Source organism: Crocuta crocuta, unplaced genomic scaffold (genome assembly GCF_008692635.1).
Source record: "Crocuta crocuta isolate KB4526 unplaced genomic scaffold, BGI_CrCroc_1.0 scaffold95, whole genome shotgun sequence".
NCBI lineage: Eukaryota > Metazoa > Chordata > Mammalia > Carnivora > Hyaenidae > Crocuta > Crocuta crocuta.
Window position 1 is genome coordinate 6,072,216 of NW_027530971.1, and position 25,464 is coordinate 6,097,679.

Genomic DNA, 25,464 nt, shown 5'->3' on the forward strand with positions numbered 1-25,464 from the left:
TCCATGCCCATCTCCCCCCTCCTCCCCACACCCATCAGTCCTCAGTTTGTTCTCAGCATTCAAGAGTCTCTCATGGTTTGCCTCTCTCCCCCTCCCCCACTATTTCCCCCCTTCTTCTCCCCCATGGTCCTCCGTTAAGTTCCTCCCAATGCTCCTATACGTGAAAACATATGATATTTGTCCTTCTCTGCCTGACTTATTTCACTCAGCAAAACACCCTCAAGGTCCATCCATGTTGCTACACATGGCCAGATTTCATTCTGCAAGGAAATCTAACCTTAAGGAGAGAAAGGACCAAATTCAGAATATTGGTTGCCCCACGAGCTACATATTTTATCATTCCTCCAAAGTCTAGGTGCTACCTGCCCTCAATCTTGACATAGGAGGGAGGGAAACAATGGGGCAAAGGCCTGTAAAGTAACTTGTGCCGACTGAGGCCCAAGCTGAGGGCGCTGGGCCCAGTGTGTACTTTGGAAGAGAGGAAGGAAGAGGCAGAATGTCTTTCAGAGCTCCGCAACTTTCCTGCTCCAGTCAGTCAGGGAGTGACAGGGGCATGCCTCCCCCATTTCGGGCTGAACCGTATTCTTCATGACTTACCAAGCTTACACCACTCCTCCACTCTGAGCACCACGTCATAGGGAGACCGTCTCATGGTCAAATGCTTAGTCTGGGTTGAGTGCTAAAATTAAAAGAGTTGGGGGTGGGGTGGGGGGGTGAGTGGTGCAGGGAAGAGAAGAAAGATAATTTGGGGGGTGCTTAGGTGGCTCAGTCAGTTAAGCATCCGACTTCGGCTCAGGTCATCATCTTGTGGTTCGTGAGTTCGAGCCCCACATTGGGCTCTGTACTGACAGCTCAGAGCCTGGAGCCTGCTTCTCCCTCTGTATCTCCCTCTCTCTCTCTGCCCCTCACCTGCTCACACTCTCTCTCTCTCTCAAAAATAAATAAACATTAAAAAAAGATAATTTCTTAAGTGCCTACCAAAAGTCAAGAAAAGAGCTGGGCCCTTTTCCATGATCTCACATAGCCCTCAAAAATGACTCTGAGTTCAATATTTCTATTTATTTTTCCAGGAATGATGGGAAACTGAAGTCTGGTGTTAGAAGTGGGATTCGAATCCAGTGCTGGTTCCAAAACTCATGATCCTCCGAGTGCACCAGAAAAAAAGAGGGAAAATAGGGCAGTTGGCACCAAAGCAGGACCTGAGATTCACAATAACAGGACACGCTGAGTGCAGCGAAGATCCTTGGTTATCGCATTTGTCAGTCACCTGCTCCTATCCCGCCTGTTTACAAGTCAGGAAATGAAGCAAGGATTACAAGTGCAAGGGGAAAACTGACAAGCAAGCCAACTCTAGAACTTTCCCTTGGCAGTATGGCTCCCTCATGTTTTGTCATCAGCAGGATAGGTGACATGTCAAGGTGGGAGAAGGTTGCGAGATGAGTGTGTAGGCCACATCTCCGACGCCACACTGGACTGCAGGCACAGTGAGAGAAACCACAGCTGTTGGCTCAGCATTGGCAGGCGGAACCCCTGGGGTACCAGCAGCTCTCCCCTCCCCCAGGCAATCCCTCCCTTTCTGATTCAAGGGCTCACAGATGCTGTAGGATTTAGCAGGTTTCACAGGTAGCCATACTTGGCTCATATCCTGACTCCACTGGCTCCCCTCAGAGGGTTGTGAAAAACACAATAAAACAACAACTGTAGAAAACCACCACGCGCTAGTGTTTGTCCACTCACTTCACTTGTCAAGGGTAATTCTAGACTCCTCCAAACGGTTACAGGGTCCTGCCAGCTCAAATCCTTAAATGTGTCAAATCAGCCCTTTTCCCCAGCCTCCGTTCAGGCTATCAGTACGCTCCACCACAACATCCTATCTGACTTCATCATAGTCACAGAAAAATAGATTTGTGAAGGGGAAAAAAAAGTGTATCATAAGGAGTGCCTGGGTGGCTCAGTCAGGTAAGCATCTGACTTGGGCTCAGGTCATGCTCTTGTGGTTCGTGAGTTCAAGCTCTGTGTCAGGCTCTGTCCTGATGGCTCAGAGCCTGGAGCCTGTTTCGGATTCTGTGTCTCCCTTTCTCTTTGCCCCTCCCTGGCTCAAGCTCTATCTCAATGTTAAAAAAATTTTTTTAATGGTATCATTCAACTTTCAACCTGTACTCTACTGTCACACCACACACCTGTAGTGTATTGTTAATTAATATAGTTTAGGAATCCTCTAGTTATCTTGTGAAATAGCACATTCTGAACACTATCTTGGGGGACTGTATGGTTTTCAATCCTTTTCATAAGAAGACTCATTTCCATTTTAGAGCTCCTCATCTACCCGTCACAGCTGACACTGAATGCATCCCTGTGCTATGTGACTTGTTCTGGCAGTGGTGGTCCGTCTTCTGGAACAAAGCCCTGATACATATTTTTTATACCATTAGTGACATGTAGTACATTTACAGTCTTGTGCAACCCCCACCACTGTCTCCTTGCAGGGTATTTTTATCATCCCCAGAAGAAACCTCAAACCCATTAAGCAGCCACTCCCCATTCTCCCCTTGCCCTAGATGCTGGCAGCCACTGATCTGCTCTCTGTCTCTATGGATTTGCCTATTCTGGATGTTTCATAGGAATGGAATCATATTGATAATGTATCTTTAAGAGCTAACACTAACCTACCAGATGGAGGGGTCCTGGCCTGGGAGGCCCCCCAGCCAATCGGGATCCCCAAGCTAACCTAACTCCATTGTAGTCCAGCCCGCCTTGACTGCCCCAGTGAGTGACTTTCTCAGATGAGGAAAGATATTTGACTGGGCTGCTCTGTCAGCGACCCCATGAGTTGAAACCCCATCTTCCCCCTTCTCTGGGCCCATCCTGATCCAACCTGCTCTTGCACCTCAAAGCCAACAGCTCCAACACTGCAGCAGGGCTGTTCTGCTGTGAGGACTGAGCTCTCTTAGGCTGTTTGAAGTCAAAGAAGTAGCTGCGACTTGTTGAGGAATGAGTATTGGATGAGAAGAGGGTCTCGGACAGAGCTCTGAAGAACCCCAACAGAAGAGACTGGATAGATGAGTCATTGACAAAGAGGCCAAGAAAAAGTGATCGGAGATGAAAGAGAAAAACCCGGGATTGTGAGATGTCACAGAGGCCAGTGAAAGCATGTTTCAAGAAAGGGACAGGGGTCAACAGAGATCAAACACGTTGACTGTGAATACGCAAGCTTCACAAGGGCAGTCTGGGAGGAGGCCAGCTTGCCATGGGTTGCAGGTGGAATGGAGGTGAAGGAGTGGAGACATGAAGATACTCGACATCAAGAGGGCTGATTACAAAGGACAGAAGGGCAGGTGGGTGCATCCAAAAAGGGGCATGGGGTCTCAGAAGAGTTCTTTTAGTTTTCTGAGGTTTTTGGAGGGGCATGAAAGAAAAGAGCGTGTTTTAACGCTGAGAGGGAGTTTCCATAAAGGAGAGATTTGACAAGAAGATGAGGGGATACCCACACATTACGGCCTGCAGAAGGCAGAGGATGGAGCCAGAACAAAGTTCTCCTGAAAGTGGATCTGCCCCAGCCACGGGAGCCTGGGCAGACGACCACCAGGCACACGGTCTGTCAAACATATTTGGAAGCAAGGAGACCCTCGGCAGTGACAGTGTGGGCACAGAAAATGGAAGGTGAAAGCCTCCACCCAGACTGGCCTGTCCTCACACCAAAATGATTTCCTGTAAGTGGCCTTAGATGAGGAACTGGTGCAGCGCCAGCCTGGTTCCTGTCAACACACCTCCCTCGGGGACTCCCTCACAGCTGTCCTAGAGGCAGACAAAGCCTCTATGTGAGAGTCTTTCGTTGGGTAAAGGGATGGTAATGAGTGGAAAAGTTCGATTAGAGCAAGAGCCAGAAAACAGGATTCCTGACTCCCAAACTCTGATCCCCCCACTCCTGACAGAGGCAACATCCCTCAGATGGAGTGGGCTCTGAGGGATAAACCAACTGAATGGACGAAGGAAATGATGAGAATAGGTGCACAGAGAATGTGTCACGGGAAGAAGTACAAACAGTATTTGGTTATTTACAATAAATAAATCGGGAGGATTTTGAATCATCAATTATCCTGTCTCTGCAGGGTGTACATCCTGAGACTTGTCTGGCCTCTCCAGGACGGTTGACTCCATTTCCAATGAGATCACACAAAAGCCAGGGCCAGGAAGGAGTGGCTTTTCCTCCTGCTAAGTCTCATCATCAGCAGTGGCACTGGTGACCGGGTATGTACCTGAGGCCAGATTGCTCAGCAAGGGTTGAGGGTGGGCTGGGCACCAGCCTGCAGCAGCAGCTGATGCACTCGGGAGCCCTGCTCAGCCTCCTCTGCTTTGGAGCCTCTGCAGACTTCCCCTCGCCCTGGCCTTTTTGGTCCTGCATCTGATCCAACTCAAGCTCTCCCTTCCCTTCCTCCTGGGTGTTCCCTAGCACAGCCATGATCATGTGATTATGATGTGATTCTGAGGGTTGAGGTGGGGGTCAAGAGTATGCTACTGATTCTCAGGATGAGTCACAACCCTCAGAAGGAGGAGGAAAGGCTGGTGCCAAGTGCTTGCTCCCCAAGCCAGGGCCTTATCTTGCCCCAAGGGTGACTGCCACAGACATGCATTTTGGTAATTTTACCTCCTGCACTCCAGGCTCTGGGTTGAACTGCAAGGGGTAGTGATTCTCAAAAAGCATGTTTATGGTGCTATTTTCACGAATCCTTTCATCTCTGGAGGCACAGAGGGGATTACTAGAATATTTCAAATGAGAAAGCTGAAGCTCAAAGATGTTAATGATATGCCTGTGGTCTTACCGCTAGTGGAGGAGTCAGAATTTGAACTTGGATCAAGTGGGTTCTTGTCCAGTACAGCTTGGCTGTTTAAGACTCAGTCCCTGCACTCCAGAAACTAACAAAGAATGCACACAAATTGCCATAATGTGATCGTGTGCATTAGCCTGCAATAGGGATTTGAGAGAAGGGAGACATCGCATCTCAACTTTTTAATTTGGGAGAAATGGTCCAGCTGTCTGAGGCAAACCAGTCAGGATATCTGGAAGAAAACTTGTTTTGCAAAATCTTATTAGGTGGACTTGCAAGTTGAAAAAAAAAGTAAAAAAGAAAAAGAGAAAAACAAAGTAAGACTTCCAGGGATGGGGGTGCCTGGGTGGCTCAGTAGGCTAAGCATCTGACTCTGGCTCAGGTCATGATCTCATAGTTCGTGAATTCAAGCCCTGCATTGGGCTCTGTGCTGATAGCTCAGACCTGCTTAGGATTCTCTGTCCCCCTCTCTCTCTTTGCCCCTACCCTACATGTGTGCTCTCTCTCTCAAAAATAAACAAACATTTTTAAAAGGGACATGAACAGACACTTCTCCAAAGAGGACATCCAGATGGCCAACAGACACATGAAACGATGCTCAGCATCCCTCCTCATCAGGNTGACTTCTAGGAGTGGAAGAGAGGGTGAACATTTAAGTTGGGATCTACTGGCAGGCTTTGGGTGTGTAGAGATGGAAGAGACCTACAGATGTTACTTCCAGAACCAGTTCAATAAAACGAAGCATGATTGTGAAGCAGATGGCCCAGGAGCTGACTCATGATAAGGAAGAATTTGTAACTCAAACCTGAATGTGCAAGAAAGAGTGCATTGCTTTATTTACCTTACATAAAATTAAGGTATGTATGACACTGAGCCCCTGTTGCCGTCAGCTTGCAGGAAATTTAATTTCAGAGACTGACAGAGTTCTCTTCTCCTCTCGCCTCCCACTGCCGTCACCTCTCCAAGAGTTAATGATCAGGAGTTGTGACGTGAAGCAAAACATTCAGGAGGCATCTCTGGTCACTGGTGTACAAAATAGGACTGGCAACCTATTTTTCTGTAAAGGACCAGAGAGTAAATATTTCAGGTTTCACAGCCTAGATGGGTCTCTGTCACAACTACTCAACTCTGCCATTATTGCTTGAAAGCAGCTAACTGGTCACACAAAAACAGATGGTGGGCCAGATTTGACCCGTGGGTCAACCTTTTATCAACATGGCTTCCACCAGGATCCCCGTAGGCCAAACATACATAGATCCTTTAAGTTAGGTGGCCCTTTGCCAGGGCTGAGAGCCCTAGTACCAGGGTCCAGAAAGACCTTCCTGTATTTAGCATGGAATTAAATTTAAGTTGGGACCTGGACAGCCTGGCATCTTCCTGAGGGTCTGTGGAAGATGGACCTCAGAGCCCCATGACAGGTATCCCATACTTTTTGAAAGTTCATGTTAGGCCACTGTGCTTTCATGAAAGACCTGCATTAGTACCTGTGTTTTTCTAACTGAAGTAAATCCGAAGAGGATTTTTTTTTTTTAATTTAATGAAAAAGGGCAAAAAGCAAAAATAGCATTCGGCATTTGTTTTTGCAGTGAGCCTTTATTATTTTTGTTAAGTTTATTTATTTATTTTGGGAGAGAGAGCACACAAGCAGGGGAGGGGCAGGGAGAATACCAAGCATGATGTGGGGCTTGAACTCACAAGCCATGAGATCATGACTTGAGCCAAGATCAAGATTCGGAGGCTCAACCAACTTTGCCACCCAGGGGCCCTTAAGTGAGCCTTTATAGAGGCAGCACACATGCTGAGCAGTGAGTGGCCCCCCTAAGGTCCTTCCCCGGAAACTACACTCACCACCTCAGGACCCAGCTGCCTGAGCTCTGAGCTGTATCTGTGAACATCTGTGCTCTATCTTGATGTATTCTGTGCCTCTATTAGCAAGATATGTCCTAAGGTATTAGAAAAGCCTAAGAGAGGTTATTTTTGGGGTCTGGGAATGCTCCAAATTTTTTCATATAAATTCATGGTAATTGCTTCTTCCCTTTATGCCATTTCGGCTTCCGAAAATTTTCAGAGAAACACACTACTTTTGGATAGTGGAGGAAACCTGTATCTATAAAAACTGTGGACATCTGTTTCTTCTCTTAGGGAAAAAAATCTTTGTTCTTTTACTATTAGAAACCCTGCCCCTCAAAGCCACTCTACCGCTCCTTTCTCTAGCGTAGATGCTCAAATCCCTCAGGATAAAGGGGAGAAAGTCAGGAAGGGACATGGCTGCTTCTATAGGCCCTGTGGCAAGGGAGACAGAGACCTGGCCACCTGCTGGAATGCTGAGTAATATACAAAGAATACAAGGACAAACACCTCAATTAATGACTCTGCCTAGTACCAGAACATTCTAGCCCCAGAACAAGTTCAGGCCTTGACATTCCAAACTTACACGTCCAGACCATCCCTCCATACCTCAGTGGGTCCTGGTGTTGGACGTCCTCAGAAAACCTCTGAAGACAGGTCAGGGTTCTGGTGACAAAGAGGGGAAGTGCATGATTCAGCTTTCCCAGGGACACCAGGCTCCAACGAAGGTGACTCACAGCCTTGGCTTGTAAGCAACGTTGCTAATCACTTTGACAAACCACTTGTCCTGACCAGCTGCCGCTCCAGGAGGACTCGCAGCAGATCTGTGGTGTGAAGCGCACCTACCAGCCAGTTTCCACTTTCCCCACAAAAACTTGTTGTGCTTCTGCTTCAGGTGAACTGCTAAGCTCTATGGGACGTCAGCCATAATTCCAAGAACAGGAAAAGAGACGCTACTTTCATTGTGAACTTGTCTCGAATCCCCCAGCCTCAGGCGGCCTCGTCCTTCCTAAATTCAAAGCACACTCTCAACGCTGCCTGCTATTCATGGCATCATAGCACCCTTGGCCTTGGTAGTAATAGCACAGGCTCCACGCACGGTTCCTGCTGCCACCTGCTCCCCAGTAGATGGCCAGGCTGACTGGGAGGGAATGTTCTCTATGCACGGCAATTTGAGACAGGAAAAGTCATCCTCGGAAGTTAGGGATTGGGTGGACTCGAGAGCCTAGGAAATGCAAATGGCTTGTGCTGGGAAATTGCTCTTGTAAAGAGTCCACAGGAGACAGGTGTCTGTTGCCCAGAGTTGAATGTTAGTCTCTCAAGTGGAAAATAGAAACCAACACCCAGGTTGATTTCTTGCTCCTTAATCTGTGTACCCATCCATCTTTGACAACGAGATAATTTTTTTTAAGATTATTGATTTATTTAAGTAATTTCTATATCCAACATGGGGCTTGAACTCACAACCGAAGATCAAGAGTCACATGCTTTTCTGACTGCACCAGCAAGACACACAAGGTCAATTTTTATGCACACAAACATCATGCAGGAAAGACTCAGCCAAGCCTTGTTAAATGGATGAATTAATGAAACACTCAGAATTTGGTCCACATTTTGCCTAATTTTCTCCACAGTTCTAGAGAAAGGATAATTTATAAAATAGCCCTCTCATTCCACAGAGCTGTACAAAGCCCCCGTATTTAACTGACTTTACTTCTTAACGTGACAAAATGATTCTTATGTTTAAAATGGCTGCCATAGGGTGCTGGGGAGGTTAAGCTGGTTGAGCGTCCAACTCCTGAATTTGGCTCAGGTCATGATCCCAGAGTTATGAGATCAAGCTCCACGTTGGGCTCCACACTAAGCGTGAGCCTGCTTAAGATTCTCTCTCTTGGGGTGCCTGGATGGCTCAGTTAAGTGTCCAGCTTTGGCTCAGGTCATGACCTCGTGGTTCCTGAGTTCAAAAACCCCACTAAGTTAAGCCCCACATCGGGCTCCATGCTGACAGTGTGGAGCCTGCTTGAGATTCTCTGTCTCTCTCTCTCTCTCTTCCCCTCCCCATGTGCAATCTCTCTCTCAAAATAATACATAAACTTAAAAAAAAAAAAAAAGATTTCCCAGCATCTGGGTAGCTGAGCTGGTTAAGTATCTGACTCTTAATTCCAGCTCAGGTCATGATCTCAGGGTCATGGGATCGAGCTGGATATGGAGCCTGCTTAAGACTCTCCCTCCTTCTCCTGTAGCCCCTCCCCATGCAGTTCATGCTTTCGCATGGTCACACTCTAAAAGAAATTGTAAAAAATGAAAAAGAGATTCTCTCTCTCTCTCTCTAATTAGAAAAAAAAAAGGCTGCCACACAGCTGTTTTCAAGACAAGAAGAAAGGGAAAGGAGGGGTGACAGCCCCAATCGTACCCTTTATCAGCAAAATGAAAGCTTTCCCAGAAAGTCCCCTAGTAGACCTCACTTCAACCTAATTCACCAGAACTGTATCATCTGTCCCCTGAATGCAACAAAGGAGGTTGGGAACCTGAATGTTTGGCTTCTCTAGCCTCTAATGGAGCGAAGGAGGATCTAGATAGTATAGGAGAGGTTAACCTGAAATCCTGTCATAAATGGCTAAACAATTTTGAAAAACAAAAGCACTGAGGGGGAAACTAGTTCTGTTTTCTACGGAAACATATTATAAAAACAGGAACATAATCAGTGATGTACCCAAGATCTGAACAGAGATTCATAGAAGGGAAGAATTAGCCCAGAAACAGATCATATAGACTGGCAAGGATGTGGAGAAACGGGCACCCTCCTACAGTGTTGGTGGGAATGTAAACTGGTGCAGCCCCTCTGGAAAACAGTGTGGAGGTTCCTCAAAAAATTAACAGTAGAACTCCCATACGACGCAGCATATAAAGCATTTGCTTTATATTTCCTTGTCCATCTTTTGATAATTCTATGTCATTTTTATGTTTCTCAACATTTTGAGATGTCACAGATCACATTAAAATTTGTTTTCAATGTTTATTTATTTTTGAGTCCAGAGGCCAAGAGGCATAGAAAAATTAACTGTAGGGGCGCCTGGGTGGCTCAGTCAGTTAAGCGTCCGACTTTGGCTCGTGGTCCGTGAGTTCGAGCCCCACATCAGGCTCTGTGCTGACAGCTCAGAGCCTGGAGCCTACTTCAGATTCTGTGTCCCCCTCTCTCTCTGCCCCTCCTCGCTCATGCTCACTCTCTCTCTCAAAAATAAATAAACGTTAAAAATTTAAAAAAAAAAAAAGAAAAGAAAAATTAACTGTAGTACAAATTGTTTTGACATCCAAGCAACTAGAACAAACATGTATTCACACCCACTCTAAAATCAAAGTTTGCAAAACTAAAACTGCATTTACTGGAAAACAAAATGAATGGTATTGAAATCTGAAAAAAATGGAACATTAGGGTGTCACCTTGACATCTGAGAAGCAAAAAGAAATATCTGCTAGTGTTTGATTTTTATTCCCAGGGGTTGTCTTTTTGTGATCTCTTAACTAGAGAGCAGGAAGTTGAGTTTACCATCCAGAGACTCCTCTCATAATGAGTCAGATGTCTACATTTATGTAAATTGGTAGACAAAGAATAAATTCCAAGCTCAAGATTGAGAGCACAAAGCCCTGACAGGTGCTGTAGGTGACCTTGGATAATGATGTAATCACTTTAAATCTCAGTTTTACCATCTTTAAAGTGGGGATGATGGTGATGATGATAACAATTAGATACCTACAACGTAAACTGTTTACAAAGGGCTTTGTTCTAGACCCAGGAAGGTAAGGATTTGATAGATCATAATCATTCCTGTAGTTATATTCTATCTATAAACTAAGAGACTTAGAAGTGTCCGTAGCTGTCATTATCTGATTTTTAAGGATCATAAAGAAATAGCTGAAATGTTCTGGCCTTTGATAAAGGTCACATGGTTTCATGTAGAGATGCACTATTCTAAATCTTAATTCTTGATTCTGATCCCTCAGATGGGACCACTCTCCTTCTGAAGTTGTGTTCCTGTCTCTTAGCTACCCCAGTGCTCTCTCTCCAATGAAAAACTAAAAGTACACTGAGTACACAGGCTACAAGCTATTGGTTTATTTTTAAATTTTCTGATTCTCTTGGAAACATAACCATCTCCATCGGCACATCGGCTCACTCTGAAGATGGTAGCCAGATAGAATGCCATATGGAACAAATTGAGATTCCCATGAACTAATACCAACTAGTGCAGTGCTGCAGGTCATATAAGTGAAGGAAATTCCAGAGGCTCTCGCTAGTATGAGTTCTAGAGACATGGACAAGCTTCTGGAAGAATAAGAAACACTCCCTGATAGAGTCCATTTGTCCACCGCAGATTGCCAAGGTATGTAGTGTTGCAAGAGAGACTGTCCTGCCCAGCACACCTTTTCTTCTTCGTTGTTTCCTATCACAATGGGGCCATGTCTGGAAGCAAAGCCTACTTCACAATCACAGAGAACACTGGTCGCTCCTGTACTGACATAATTGGAAAACCAGAAGGAAAGAGATTCCTGTTATTTAAAATGTTCCAGGTGAAAGAAAGAACTCTTGTCCATTAACAAACACCAATATGCTTCTGTTTTAAACAGATAATGCACAAGAGAAAACTAGAGATATGAAAACTGATTTTTAAGAGGTTCTAAATAAAGTATTAGCAAATAGAATCTAGAAATAGATTTAAATAGCAATACACCATGATTGTGTGTATTCCATTAATGCAAATGTGGCTAAAGATTAGGAAATCTATACTATATTGATCAAAGGTTTGTCTTACCATAGGAACCCTTATAGATATCAATAATTCATAACATTTAGTGTCTACTCCTGATAAATGCTCTTTGTGAAATGGGATTAGGTGAATAATTTCCTTAATAGCAAGACATATCTCAAACCAAAAGCCAATATCATCCTTGCCGATAATGTCTATGACATGGTTCTTATGTGATAGATATTTCAATTAGACAACAAAATAAGAGGCTTAAGTATTACAATGCAGAAAACAAAATGTTCATTATTTGCAGATAATGCAAAAGTATAAGATTCAGCACAAAATTACTGAAAAGAGAGTTCAAAAAATTTTCATGATATAATATTAATATTCAAAAGTCACAAGTCTGACAGTGCATTAATAATAATCCCAAATCCATCCATTTGTAAAAATATAAAAACATAAAATTACACAAATAAATTTGAATTGTATGAAAAAGCAGAAAATTACCAAGAAATATAAAATAAAGTAAGTGAAAAGGTGAAAAGGCATGCCTTGTGACTAAACAGAAACATTCAGTATGGTTGTAAAAATATAAATTCTTAGATATAAATTCTAATAATCTAGAAAATCACCTTGTTTATGGTCAAAATCCCAACATGATATTTGTGGGAGGGAGCATTTAAAAAAGTATTCCAATTGCATAATAAATGGTGATATTTCAAATCAATAATGATCAGGAAAAGATAATCACATAAATAATTGTGCTATTATAACTGTGATGAATAGTAGGAAAGATAAATACAGGTTTGGTGTGAAATGTGGGTTCTTGTTTTAATTATTATGCAAAATAAATTCTAAATACAAATAGTTTTAAGGTAAAAAGTAGAGTCAACATGGCAGAGAAGTAGGGGGACCCAAAGTTCCCTCGTCCCTCAAACACAGCAATATTGAGGCCAGAAGACTTAGAATTCCAGAAATCCAGGCTACAGAGTGACAGAAACATCTCCAGGGGCCCACAGGGACAACTTGGCGGGCCATAGGTACATGATTGTGAACTGGGAGAGATAAAACAGGCAGCATAGACATGGAGGGGAGGGACCCTCTTCGCAGAGAGACAAAAGGAAGAGAAAGAAAGTCTGTGGAAGTGGAGGATTGCATTTGGACAAGAGAAAAATGGAAAAAGAACCAATTTCTAACTTGCAAATAGCCTTAAGAGGGAGGATCCAGCAAGAAGATGTGGTTTATCTATACCATGGAACACTACATGGCAATGAGAAACAATGAAATCTGGCCATGTGTAGGAACACGGATGGACCTTGAGGGTGTTATGCTGAGCGAAATAAGTCAGGCAGAGAAGGACANTCCAGGGTTGCAGGGCTTCCTCTGAACTGGGGCCCGCTGCCTGGTGTGCCCATCTGGGAAGGTGGGGAACCAGCTCCAGGCTCGGCCGCCACTCAGAGGCACAGTTAGAGAGAGCAGTTCCTTCTCTTGAGTGCTCTGGGAAGAAGTTATATACCCATTCCAAGAACAAAAGACCTGCAGGCGCCCACCAGCCAGAGGCCCTCTGTTGGCTGGGTGGAGTGGCACATCCCCAGAACCAGGACCACTGGGACGGAATCCTTTACGACATCAGGGTTTGAATCCCAGCCAAGCACCTGGGAGGTGTGGGAGACTATGGAGCGGGGCAAAGTGGCCTGCTCGCACCCATGCAACACTATGAAGACAGCCTGAACAGAGTGGTCAGGGACACCCTGTCTGGGGAAGAGAGACTGGGGTGTCACTATTCCCCCCGCCCCATCACCAACAAGGTGGGGCTTCAGGGAACAAGACAGCTGGCCCACAGTGGAGGCAGGACCCACCTACACCAAACCACACTCCTCCATGCCTGGTAACCGTGTATCTAACAGAGCAAAATTGATACTGACAGCCCCTCCTCCAGAACAGCACAGCCACTGGTTCCAAGGCACAGTCAGATGTATGTCTAGCAGTTTTGCATTTTCTGATTTGATTCTTGGTCCATTCTTATTTTATACATATTTTTTCTTTCTTTCTCTCTTTCTCTTTCTTTCTTTCTTTCTTTCTTTCTTTCTTTCTTTCTTTCTTTCTTTCTTTCTTTCTTTTCTTTCCTTCCTTCCTTCCTTCCTTCCTTCCTTCCTTCCTTCCTTCCTTCCTTCCTTCCTTCTTTCTTTTCTTCCTCTTACTTCTTCCCATCTCTATTCTGGTTGTTGGTTTGTTTAAGCAGACATTTTTAATCTATTCTTTTTACACCTCTTCTGTACCTCCTTCTTTATTTCCCCTCCCCTCTCTCTGAATTAAGACATATAGTTTCTCTGATTCTCCACCTGGTCAATTTTTTTCTCTTTTGTTTTCTTTTCTTTTTGCCTGCCCGTCATTTCTCTCTTTGTATGGAATAAGGCCCATTCTTCTACCACCACCCCCTTTTAAAATTTTTTTCCAGGGTTACTTCAATGAACAAATCAAAGCACATCTGGTGGAAGGTCCAAAGCACCACTATGAGTAGGAAGATAAAGTAACCAGTCACAACAACTGAGAGCATGCAACACACTCCAAAAACACCTCCTGAAAGGCCAGGCCCTGGTCAGTGTATGACCCCTTTTTATAGTGCTCACAGATGCAGGACACATAACAAGCTATTAAAACACGTAAAGGACAGGGGCGCCTGGGTGGCTTAGTCGGTTAAGCGTCCGACTTTCGCTTAGGTCATGATCTCACGGTTTGNAAGGACACATAACAAGCTATTAAAACACGTAAAGGACAGAAAATTAGCCAAAATGATGAAATGGAAGAATTCTCCAAAGAAATTACAGGAAGAAATGACATCTAGAGAATTGCTCAAAATAGATATAAACAATATATCTGATCAAGAATTTAGAACAATAGTCAGAAGATTAACAGCTGGGCTTGAAAAACACATAGAAGAGAGGAGAGAATCTATTGCTGCAGAGATCAAGGAGCTAAGAAACAGTCATGATGAATTAAATGCTGTAAATGAAGTGCAAAATAAACTAGATGCAGTAACAGCAGGATGGAGGAAGCAGAGATGAGAATAAGTGAAACCGAAGAAAGAATTATGGAAAATGATGAAGCTGAGAAAAAGAGAGTTAAGAAAATACTAGACCACAAGGGGAAAATTAGAGAACTGACTCAATGAAATGTAATAATATCCATATCATAAGAGTTACATAAGAAGAAAGGAAAGAGAAAGGGCCAGAAGGTTTACTTGAACAAATTATAGCTGAGAACTTCCCTAATTTGGGGAAGGAAGCAGACATCCAAATCCAGGAGGCACAGAGAACTCCCTTCAGATTCAACAAGACTAGACCTTCTCCACAGCATATAATAGGGAAATGGGCAAAATACAAAGATAAAGAAAGAATTCTGAAAGTGCCAAGAGACAAACAGACCTTAACCTACAAGGGTAAACACAAAAGGGTAGTAGCAGACCTGTCCACTGAAACTTGGCAGGAAATATTCAATGTGCTGAATAGGAAAAATATGCAGCCAAGAATCCTTCATCCAGAATAGAAGGAAATATAAAGGCTTTCCCAGAAAAACAAAAACTGAAGGACACCATGACCACTAAACCAGCCCTGCAAGAGATCCTAAGAGGGATCTGTGAATGGAATGCTGCAAAGACTACAAAGGACCAGAGACATCACAACAAACATGAAACCTATAGATAACACAATGGCGCTAAATTAATATCTTTCAATAATAACTCTGAATGTAAATGGACTAAATGCCCCAATCAAAAGACATAGAGTATTAGAATGGATAAGGAAAAAAAAAATCCCATTATATGCTGTTGACAAGAGACTCATTTTAGACCTGAGGACACCTTCAGATTGAAAGTGAGGGTATCGAGAACCATCTATCATCCTACTAGAAGTCAACACAAAGCTGGAGTAGCCATAAGGTTGTAATAAGAAATGAAGAAGGGCATTATATCATAATTACAGGGTCTATCCATCAAGAAGAGCTAACAATTATGAATGTTTATGTCCCTGACTTGGTACACCCAAATATATAAATCAATTAATCACAAACATCAGCAATCTTATTGATAAGAATATGGTAATTGCAGGGGACTTTAATACTCCACTGACAGCAATGGACAGATCATCTAGGCAGAAAATCAATAAAGAAACAATGGCCTTGAATGATACACTGGACCAGATGGACTTGACAGATATATTCAGAACTTTTCATCCATCCAAAAGCAGCAGAATACATATTCATCTCGAGTGCATCTGCAATATTCTCCAAGATAGATCACATACTGGATCACAAAACAGCACTCCATAAATATAAAAGAATTGAGATCATACCATGCATATTTTCAGATCACAATGCAATGAAACTTGAAATCAACCACAAGAAAAAATTTGGAAAGCCTCCAAAAGCATGGAGGTTAAAGAACATCCTACTAAAGAGTGAATGGGTCAACCAGGGAATTAAAGAAGAAATTTAAAAATATATGGACTCATGGGGCACCTGGATGGCTCAGTCAGTTAAGCGTCCGACTTCGGCTCAGGTCACGATCTCACGGTTCGTAGGTTTGAGCCCCACATCGGGCTCTGTGCTGACAGCCAGCTCACAGCCTGGAGCCTATTTCAGATTCTGTATCTCCCTCTCTCTCTGACCCTCCCCTGCTCTCTCTCTCTCTCTCAGAAATAAATAAAACATTTAAAAATTTTTAATAAAAAAATAAAAATATATGGAAGCAAATGAAAATGAAAACATGACAGTCAGACCCTTTGGGATGCAGCAAAGGCAGTCCTAAGAGGAAAATACATTGCAATCCAGGCCTATCTCAAGAAGCAAGAAAAATCCCAAATATAAAATCTAACAGCACACCTAAAGGAACTAGAACCAGAACAGCAAAGAAACTCCAAAACCAGCAGAAGAAGAGAAATAATAAAGATTAGAGCAGAAATAAACAATATAGAATCAAAAAAAAAAAAAAAAAACAGCAACAACAGTAGAACAGATCAATGAATCTTAGAGCTGGCTTTTTGAAAGAATAAACAAAATTGATAAACCTCTAGACAGACTTCTTAAAGAAAAAAGAGAAGACCCAAACAGATAAAATCATGAATGAAAGAGGACAGATCACACCCAACATCACAGAAATACAAACAATTATCAGGAATAAGCCAGCAAACTAGACAACCTGGAGGAAATGGACAAATTCCTAGGCACCCACACACCACCAAAACTCAAATGGGAAGAAAAAGAAAATTTGAATAGACCCATAACTAGTGAAGAAATTGAATCAGTTATCAATAATCTCCCAACAAATAAGAGTCCTGGTCCAGATGGCTTCCCAGGGGAATTCTACCAGACATTTAAAGCAGAGTTAATACTTACCCTTCTCAAGCTTTTCCAAAAAATAGAAACAGAAGGAAAACCTCTGGATTCATTCTATGAAGCCAGCATTACCTTAATTCCTAAACCAGACAGAGACCCCACTAAAAAGGAGAATTTCAGGCCAACATCCCTGATCAACATGGATGCAAAAATTCTCAACAAGATACCACCAAATCCAATTCAACAGTATATTAAAAGATTTATTCACCATGATCAAGTGAGATTCATTCCTGGGCTGTGGGTGGGCTCAATATTCACAAATCAATCAATGTGATACATCATATTAATGGAAGAAAGGATAAGAACCATATGATCTTGTCAATAGATCCAGAAAAAGCATTTGACAAAATACAGCATCCTTTCTTAATAAAAACCCCTCAAGAAAGTCAGGATAGAAGGAACCATACCTTAACATCATAAGAGCCATATATGAAAAGCCCACAGCTAATATCATCCTCAATGGGGGAAAACCTGAGAGCTTTCCCCCTGAGATCATGACATGACAGGGCTGTCCACTCTCACCACCATTACTTAACATCATGTTGGAAGTCCCAGACTCAGCAATTAGACAACAAAATGAAATAAAAAAGCATCCAGGGGTGCCTGAGTGGCTCAGTCAGCTTTTGGTTGGACATCCAACTTCACCTGAGGTCATGATCTCACAGTTCACAAGTTAAAGCTCTGCATCGGGCTCTGTGCTGACAGCTCAGGGCCTGGAACCTGCTTCGGATTCTGTGTCTCCCCCTCTCTGTCCCTTTCCTGTTCATGCTCTCTCTTGCTCTCTCAGAAATAAACATTAAAAAAATTTTTTTTAGAGGAATCCAAATTGACAAAGAAGTCAAACTTCCACTTTTCACAATGGCATGATAACCTACATGGAAAATCCAAAAGACTCCACCAAAAAGCTGCTAGAACTGATACACGAATTCAGCAAAGTCACAGGATACAAAATCAATGTACAGAATTGGTTGCGTTTCTACACACCAACAATGAAGCAACAGAAAGAGAAATCAAAAAATTGATCCCATTAAGAATTGCACCAAAACCAGGGGCGCCTGGGTGGCTTAGTCGGTTAAGCGTCCGACTTTCGCTTAGGTCATGATCTCGCGGTTCGTGGGTTCAAGCCCCACGTCGGGCTCTGTGCTGACTGCCAGCTCAGAGCCTGGAGCCTGTTTCAGTCTGTGACTCCCTCTCTCTCTGACCCTCCCCTGCTCACGCTGTCTCTCTCTCTCTCCTAGAAATAAATAAAACATTAAAAAAATAAATAAATAAAATAATTGCACCAAAACCCATAAAATACCTTGGAATAAACCTAACCAAAAATGTAAAAATCTATATGCTGAAAAGTATAGAAAACTTACGAAAGAAATTGAAGAAGACAAAAGAAATGGAAAAACATTCCATGCTCATGGATTAGAAGAACAAATATTGTTAAAATGTCAATACTACCAAAAGCAATCAACATATACAATGCAATCCCAGTCAAAGCTGCACTGACATTCTTCTCAAAGCTAGAACAAACAATCCTAAAATTTATATGGAACCACAAAAGATCCTGAGTAGCCAAAGTAATGTTGAAAAAGAAAACCAAAATGGGAGACATCATGATTCCAGACTTTAGCCTCTACTACAAAGATGTAATCATCAAGACAGTATGGTGTTGGCACAAAAACAGACACATAGACCAATGGAACAGAATAGACCCACAAATGTATGGCCAACTAATCTCTGACAAAGCAGGAAAGAGTATCCAATGGAAAAAAGACAGCCTCTTTAGCAAATGGTGCTGGGAGAAATGGACAGCAACATGCAGAAGAATGAAACTGAACCACTTTCTTACACCATACACAAAGATAAACTCAAAATGTGAGTCAGGAAACCATCAAAACCATACAGGAAAATATAGGTAACAACTTCTTTTACCTCAGCCACAGCAACTTCTTACTTGACACATCTCTGAAGACAAGGGAAATAAAAGCAAAAATGAATACTGGTACCTCATCAAGATAAAAAGCTTCTGCACAGTGAAGGAAACAGTCAGCAAAACTAAAAGGCAATTGATGGAATGGGAGATGATATTTGCAAATGATATATGAGATAAAGAATTAATATCCAAAATCTATAAATAATTTACCAATCTCAACACCTGAAAAGCAAATAATCCAGTGAAGAAATGGGCAGAAGGCATGAATAGACATTTTTCCAAAGAAGACATCCAGAGGCCAACAGACACATGAAAAGATGCTTAACGTCACTCACCATCAGGGAAATATAATCAAAAGCACATTGAGATACCACCTCACACCGGTCAGAGTGGCTAAAATTAGCAACTCGGGGAACAACAGGTGTTGGTGAGGAACCCTCTTGCACTATTGGTGGGAATGCACACTGGTACAGCCGCTCTAGAAAACAGTGTGGAGGTTCCTCAAAAAATTAAAAATAGAATTACCCTACAACCCAGCAATAGCACTATTAGGAACTTATCCAAAGGATACAGGAGTGCTGATTCACAGGGGTGTGTGTACCCCAATATTTATATCAGCACTTTCAACAATAGCTAAATTATGGAAAGAGCCCAAATGTCCATCAACTGATGAATGAATCAAGAAGATGTGGTTTATTATATATACAATGGAATAGTACTTGGTAATGAGAAAGAATGAAATCTGGCCATTTGCAACAACATGGATGGAACTGGAAGGTGTTATGCTAAATGAAATAAGTCAGTCAGAGAAAGACAGATATCATATGTTTTCACTCATATGTTGAATTTCAGAAACTTAACAGAAGACCATGGGGGGAAGGGAAGGGGAAAAAACAGTTTCAAACAGAGAGGGAGGCACACCATAAAAGACTCTTAAATACAGAGAACAAACTGAGGGTTGATGGGAGGGCGGGGGAGAGGAGAAAATGGGTGATGGGCATTGAGGAGGGGACTTGTTAGGATGAGCACTGGCTGTTGTATGTAAGCGATCAATTATGAGAGTCTACTATGGAAGCCAAGAGCACACTGTATACACCATATGTTAGCTAACTTGACAATAAATTATATTTAAAAAAATAGACTGGAAGATAAAATTGAGCATATCTCCTAGAGAAAACAACAATAAGGAAGAAGGAAATAAATGAGAAAAGAAAAGAAATGTAGAGGGTCTGCTAATTGTGTTAATATCCAATTCTATTAATAAGAGTTCTATAAAAAGAAATTTTTGAAAAACACAGTAGAAAGGGAATTGTCAAAACACAAATTCTTAAAATTGAAAGACATACATTGCCAATAATGAGAAGACCTATTACAAAAGATCCAGTATGATGAGTGAACAGAGAAGGCACCCATTATGAAGACAAATCTTCATGACATTATAGACTGTCAGAGATAAAGGAAAGATTCTAAAAGTTTAAAAGTAAAACACACACACACACAGAGCACATCAGAGATGAGTGACCAGTGTGGCATTCTACCTCTCAATAGCAACACTGGATGCCAGTAGCATTGCTTTCAAATACCGTGAAACAATACTTTCAAAACGCTGAAGAAAGAAAAGATTTCTATTTAGAATTCTATTTCTAGGTGATCTATGAGTTGAGTATAAAGTTAGAATGTTGACACGCAAAAATGCCAGGTATAAAGATTGTAGCCTTCTATGCATTCATTCTTAAGAAACCACTGGAAGAGGATATGTTCAGCCAAACCGGTGACAGACACCAGGAAATGCCCAAGAGATGGGGAAGGACCACTGTGCATCAAACTTAAAAGTATTCAGTTTAGCCTAGAGGAGGACAGAATATTCCAGGAAGGATATGTCCAAAGGAGAACAAAATAAAAGCAAGTGGTGAATTAATTATCTGATATATTTGATCAAAACCGAGAAGTTTATAGTTCTCCTAAGAAGTTGAGGCTCTTAAAAAAATGAAGAAAAACCAAAGTATGGCAGTTATTAACTCCAAAAAAAAAAAAGTTCAAGACATTTAATTGTAATATACTATGTAATTGGACAGTGAACAAAGTAGAAATGGGAAAGTACTATACATTGACATGAAAATTGTGATGTAATTATTGAGGGTTAGGGAAAAGGTTTAAGGGAAGAAGGGGGTTTGAGAGCTACAAGCTCAGATTCCACACAGAGAAGTTAGGAAATGATGCCTAAAATTAAAAATAATAAAGTAGTAGTTATGTAAGGCTTTTGTTTAGAAATATGGGAAAAAACACTGGAAGAAATGGCTGCATGAGTTGAAGATGAGTCTCTCAAGGAAGTAGAAATTGGGGGCAGGAGTGGTGGAGCAGAAGCTTGCTCTGTTTTTGTTGTGACTAATAGTATCAATTGAAATTTTGACCCCGTACATGTATTGTCTTGGTGAGAATAAGAACATTAAAAAATAAAGTAAAAGCTAAACTTATATAAGACCTAGAAGAAAGACTAGTATGTTTATAATCTTGGGTGAATGTCTTTCTGAGCACATCACGAAAAACAGCAATCACAAACATAAGATTGATAACCTTGACTGTGTAATAAGAAAAGCTTTCCAACAGCAAAAACAAACAAAAACTTAAAGCTGAAAGACAAAGGACAAATGTGGGGAAATATGTGCAATACAAATGACAGACAACCTGCTGCTACTCTAACATAAAGAGTTGGCCAGTTTAGAATAAATTGTTCCTCCTTCTAAGTAAAAAAAAAAAAAAAAAAGAAGATGAAAACACTAATTCGAAAAGATAATGCACTCCTCTGTTTATTGCAACAGTATTCACAATAGTCAAGGTATGGAAGTAACTCAAGTGTCCATTGATAGATGAATGGATAAATATGTGGTTTATATATACAATGGAATATTACTCAGCCACAGAAAAGAATAAAATCTTGCCATTTGCAACAACATGGATGGAGCTCTCAAGAGTACACCAGATGAAATAAGTCAATCAGAGAAAGACAATAACATACAATTCCACTCATGTGGATACAATTTTTTCTCCTGTTACTACTGAGTTCTGAAGAAGAAAGGAGGAGGTATGACCAATGGCAGCTCCTACCACTTACTCTTATCAGGATTCTTCTAGCACCCTTCACCACACACACACACACACACACACACACACCACATATGCACACATGCAACACACTGTGCATACACACAAGACACACATGCACAACAAACTCTGGGCAGTTTATTGAGGAATCACACCTGCCTTTTTGTAGTATGTTCCTTCCTGGCACACTGCTCAGCTGTTTCTAAGCTTTGTTTCCTTTCTGAATCCAGAATACTGCCCAGGAATGTGGTCACGGTGGGGGCACACCCTGCCCATTCCCAGTGGTGTGGAATCTGCACAGAGAAGCACGGCTGTCTGTTTCCTGGTTCAAGTCGTGGAAAGGGCTTTCTCCCCTTTGCACAAGGGCTCCGTTTTCATGAAACAAAGCCAGAGTGTGCAATGAGCTGATTCCTCCATTAGGCTGTCTGTCTTCGTCTTTGGTGGTATTAGGAAATCCCCTTCCTTTCCCAATTTTGTCAGTACTTCATGGGTGATTTAGGGAGAGGTTCTAATTATGAGTGAGTGCTTTGGACACAACCGTGGGCCTTAAATTAGTCTATTCACGGTGACAAAATTTCCGCAGGATATATATAATCATAGAACAAGGTCCCCGGGTCAACAGACACTGTGGAGGTCATTAATTCCAGCGCGGTGGCTGCCCAAAATATTGTTGGAATTTCTCTTCAGAGATTGCCATCAGAGCCTGCAGCACATTTTTCTGGTATTCTGAGTCCACAAGTGAAAGCCTTTTTAGGCTGTATTCGATCTCTGGAAATAGGCAAAAGCCATTTGTCACATTCTCCAATTTATAAAAGAAATGTTTACAACTAAGTTTTAATGAGCTATATCTTATATGCATACAGAACATTTTCATCCTATATAGAGGCAGGCAAAGACAGAGAAAACTGTGAGGTAGGAAGACTAACTGATGCTCTGCTGTAGCTCATGAACACATTCTGAAGGGAATTTCCAAGGGGATTTGTAAAGATTTTTTAAAATACCACCAGCATCTCAAGTGAATAATCTGATTTGTTTTGGGGGAAACCATGAATATCTGGTTTGTCTTAGGGGATGAGAAGTCTCATTAGAGTCACAATTTGTCTAGCAGATGTTCTCTTCTTTCTAAATGTTATTTTGTTATTTTGAAAGGCTTAATAAGCAGATCTTCCCCTTCCTATGCCTCTCTCCCTGTACCCTCCAACACTGGCCAATCCAGTACACCATCACCTCCTTCGTTGGTTTTTACGTTGGTGAGGTCTCCTCCACATCGGACGTTCCTCTCTAGTTCCTCTACTGTGTTCGTCACATCTCTCTTATCCAAATTTCATGCCTTTGTTCACATTCTTATACCCTGGCGCCCATTACTGGCATTTCCCTCCTGGTCTTCTCCGCTGGACACAATCCTACTAATCCTTCAAGGTCCAGCCCCAAATCCATCTGAGGAGTGGATTTGCTGGCCTCCTGTATTGCTTCTTCTCATTCTGCTGGTCACACTGAACTTCCATCACAGAAGGCACTCAGTCAGATATTTGCTGGGTGTTGTGAAATGAAGGTTGGTTGGACTGATTTCTCATCACAGGGGAAATTCAGAATCAAAATGAAAGCAAAAAAACCCACCAGTCTGTTTCAGAATGAATGATAAATTAACAACAGATGGGACTGGATTTTACACTTCCAGTCTCATTCCTTTGAAACTGTATGGGGAAGCTTCCCAAGCATGCTCAATATGGGGGATATGAATCAAGTCTTCCTTCGAGTTTAAGAAATATGACTCAGAGAGATGTGACCAGCTGGAAGCCGTCAATTAGAGAAGAGGAATAGTAGGCACAAAAAAAATTATCTGGAAATATAGACATTGAAGACACACACTGTGTCAGCTAGGATGAAAATCACACCTAGCCTTTCAATGGTGAAAATGTTGGTGAGCTGTCTGATGTTCGCCTGGCTTCCTACTCCAATTTCTCAGGTTCTTCATTGGTTGCTGTTTTTACTGGTGCAAGAAAAAAATAAAACATACAGGTATGGCTTGCAGAGAAAAACATCAGCAGGCTTGTGAATTATCTGATCATTTTCCTTCCTTGAAGGAGGAGCTTACAGTTTTTCTTACTGATGTGTAAGGCTTCCATGTAGTTGGGCTCTTAACTCTTTTGTTAACTATATTTATTGCAAGTAAGTTTTTCCCACATGGTTAAACATTTATTCCCACCCTTCCATAATAATCCATTATTCCCCAGTGATTTGGAATTGCCACCAAAGCTTTATCCTTAGCAAGAAGAACCATCAATAATGCACCACTCCAAATGCCACACAGGCTATAAGGGTGGGCTCAAGGTGGACCCAGGGTGCTCCAAACCAGACAATGACATTCGGGAGACTGGTAGCTAAAAGCAAACCAAACAGGGGCACCTGGGTGGCTCAGTCAGTTAAGCATATGACTCGGCTCAGATCACGATCTCATGGTTCGTGGGTTCGAGCCCCGCCTTGGGCTCTGTGCTGACAGCTCAGAGCCTGGAGCCTGCTTCGGATTCTGTGTCTCCCTCTCTCTCTCTGCCTCTCCCCCACTTGTGCTCTGTCTCTGTCTCTCTTGCTCTCTCTCTCTCTCAAAAATAAAAAAATAAACATTAAAAAACAAACACCTGTGGTGAATCAGCAAGTTTATTCCTGGGAATAATAAAAAAGAATAATCTATAGACTTCGGTCTTAGAATATGTGGCCTATTTGGAGCGTTTCCAAAATACAGTATAACTGAGACTAACTTAAGCTAGGATGTTCTTCACTGTGCATCAAACCCCATTCCTTTGTGTTATGTTAAAAAAAAATGGGGTCCCTAAGGAGCCTCCTCAGAATTAGAGGAGGGAACTCATTGAGATGAAAGAATTTTGGAGCTTCCTGGTTGAAATGTTTGAATGTTGGCATCCTGTCCTTCGGACTCAAGTCTCAGCCTTTCATTTCACTCAGAAAATGTCTGCTCAAAATCAGTTCTTTTTCCTGTTGCTCATTTCAAACCACTTACTTTAATTCTGACTTATCAGCACACAGCATTGTGGCTGACGAAGCAAGTGATTATGCAAAGCAGGAGTCCTACAGCAAAAAAGGTAAGTCCACTTGGAAACTTTGTCAGAGTTTCCTAAAACACAGGCTAACACACAGTAGGCAGACGAGAGGTACTATGAACCCAATGTTCATGGGAAACCAGTGACGTCCCAGGGATCAAGAGCAATGACCTGGGTGACCCAGCCGACGAAAGCTGCATGGGCAATAAGGGGCCATTTGGCAACCCACTTGCAGGCAGAGGCTGAGGACGCGCCTGGTCAACCTTAGAAAGCGAAGCGTGCGATACAATCAATACAGACTGCACTGCAGGGCCAACTTCCCAGCCGTCATCAACTCCCCAAGGCTGTTCGGCTTCACGCATCCCTCCAGGAAGGCAGACTGCCTCCTTCCCTCTAGAAATGGGTCTCTATTTATCTCAGTTATAAGCCTTGGTCTTTCTATGCTTGGCTCTCACTGAGACTCCCATGCTCTCCCTGCTGTATCTCCACCGTGGGTTCCAGCTCTGCATCTAACTCCAACCCCGTCTGAGTGGCCTCTGCTGAGTGGGCTCAGCAGCAGCAGCCTGCAGGTG

The 25,464-nt window shown here is 42.4% G+C and overlaps 1 protein-coding gene across 6 annotated transcripts in view; it reads right to left on the minus strand.

Annotated features, from left to right (window-relative positions):
- SUSD1 (sushi domain containing 1) overlaps window positions 1–25,464 on the minus strand; it is a 213,353-nt gene that overhangs the window by 60,455 nt on the left and 127,434 nt on the right. The window contains exon 17 of one of the 6 annotated variants that reach the window (XR_013336459.1): window positions 5,805–5,883. The exons of 3 other annotated variants lie outside the window; for them this stretch is intronic. The gene's annotated coding sequence lies outside the window, so the exon portion shown is untranslated. Of the gene's footprint in view, window positions 1–5,804; window positions 5,884–11,116; window positions 11,183–22,520; window positions 22,608–25,464 lie in introns of those variants that run through there. 2 more of the 6 variants (XR_013336462.1, XR_013336460.1) reach the window with 2 other exon arrangements.